Below are 2,500 nucleotides of genomic sequence, written 5' to 3'. Positions count from 1 at the left end.
TCTGACTATAAAATACGAATGCCCCCGACTGTAACATCCCCGAACCGTCCTAGGCATAGGTCGAGCCATCGGCCAACAATCAAACAAGAACATGACCGACGGACGACCCACACCAAGGGTTGGAGATGAAAGGCCAACCGGCCAGCCAACAATCAAACAAGAACATGACTGACCGTCGAACCCAACACCATGGTCCGGAAGCGCTACATGACGGGCTAGGGACAATCCAGTCAAAGTCACAGAACTTAATCCGCAACATCGACCAGTTCATCCACTAACACGTCCCGCTAAATCATGGCTTAAGGCTTTGCAACCCGTACTATGAGTTAACGGTTCCGTTAGATCGCGCCTAAGGCTTTTCAACCCATACTAAACCTAACGTTGTGTTTAGACCGGACAAGTCTATTTATCAGAGAACCATTGTAACGAATATAAAACATCACTTTTATTAAATATAATAAAGATTCGTTACAAGTAAAATATTACAGATGGATCCAAGCCTAGTGCCAATATCGAGTCAAAGACTTTAACTAGTACCATTTTACAAAAGGAAAGGCAAAAGTACTTCCGGTGCTCCTAACGTCCAGTTTCCATGCTACCCGGTCTCCCACTAAGGTTTCCTGCAACAATAGGTGAGTTTAATGAGTAACCTAATGTAATTCAGTGAGCCAGGGCCCCAACTAACAAATACAACCCCTCGCCATCCCAACCACAAACAATCTAAGACGAGGAGTTCACCTAACAATAACACAACAACAATAATCATCACTCGAGACTTCCCCCATGAAAACCCGAGTGACTCAACAAGAACATAAATAAGATAAGAAGCAGAATATAATCCACCATTAGCATAATAATATAATATATGCTAAGACTCTCTACACCTTCACTACACATCCTCACTCGAGCTTTTTCATCATATACACAACCATGGAACACCTAACTCGCAGCCACAAAAGCACACGGCTTAGAACATCCAATATAACTGACATGTAACCCCGATAAGGTATCAAATGACAGAGCATGCTTTCTAGCAACCTCTCCGTACAGAGCATGCTTTATGCAACCTCTCTGCCCAGCCACGTAGGGACATACTCTAGCAACCTTCCTTGCCGCAAACTAACATGAAGCACCACCAACGATACAACATGACGGAGCATGCTTTCTAGCAACCTTCCCGTACAGAGCATGCTTTATGCAACCTCTCTGCCAAGCGTAGGGACATGCTTACGTAACCTTCCTTGCCGCGTAACATCCTAGCATTGCTGATCAGGCAAGCTATCGACAAAGCTCGATACTAAACATTAGTACTAGCAATCCTGCCTATATGGCCTAGGACGCTAAGTACAACACTAACTAGGAACTCAGCCTATATGGCCTAGATCCCGATCCTCTACTAACTCAACCATAATAATACATACTTGAAATTCGGTCTATATGACCTAAATTCCATAGTACTAACCAATAACATCATCACAATCCCTGCATGCAAACATACAATAACGCAATAGCAATAATCATCCAAGCATGCAATCAACCAAAGATAGATTCCAGAATACCTATCTAACCACAACCTAGCGATATTATCTAAGGTTTCGCATTCGCTAACTAACCAAGCAACCTAACCATTAGCATGCTACTACGATTCCCAAACAATAACTAAGCATGCTATCAACTCAATCAACCAAACCTCGACTATTAACTAATCAAACTGTTACTCAGTTAGACCCGGCCTCTTGCCATGATCCAACTTCCAAGTAACAGGAACCTGTATGAAAACAAGTCAGCAATCAATTTCCGTGACTCACAGTGTTTGGTTCGTTGTGGCTTTGACCCTTGCCCGAATCCTCGACCAAAACCCATTCTTGAACACCTCAAGTGGCCTCCTATCGCAAATGACCTCAATAACGTGCCTAACCTTGAATGGCCTCCCTGGAACAACTCTCAACTCAAACAGAAACTTCTATAGGCGTCGATCCAAAACTTGTGTAGTAACTGATCCCGAAAACTCTTGAAAACTATCGAAACCTCTTGCTTTTCTCTCTTTACTTTCTTTCACGTTTTTAAACTGATCTGAAGTTGTCTGGATGTGTTGAAATGTGGTGGGCGTGCCTATTTATAGAATACAGCAGCCAATCAGATTCAGGTCGGTGGCAGCCCGTGTGTCGGCTCACATGGCTCAGGTTGCATGCGCGGCGGGACCTCGTGCTCCACATGTCTTTCAGCATGGCCAGGGCTCATGCAAAGTGACACCTCTTATCCTTCCTGGACTACTAGATGTTCATCAGCATGTCTGGATCACATGCACGGCAACACACGGTGCCCACATGTCGATCAGCATGCTGCGGTTGCAGATATGGCGACATCTCGTTCTTCTGTGTGTCAGTCCGTATGTGCTGCTTCCATGCGTGCCGACACCTCGTGCTTGTGTAGACAGACAGCTTATCATATGGTTGACACCACGTCCTGATGACATGCATTGAGACGCCTCCAGCTTCTC

Source organism: Brassica rapa, unplaced genomic scaffold (genome assembly GCF_000309985.2).
Source record: "Brassica rapa cultivar Chiifu-401-42 unplaced genomic scaffold, CAAS_Brap_v3.01 Scaffold0071, whole genome shotgun sequence".
NCBI lineage: Eukaryota > Viridiplantae > Streptophyta > Magnoliopsida > Brassicales > Brassicaceae > Brassica > Brassica rapa.
Note: the sequence above shows the minus strand (reverse complement) of the source record.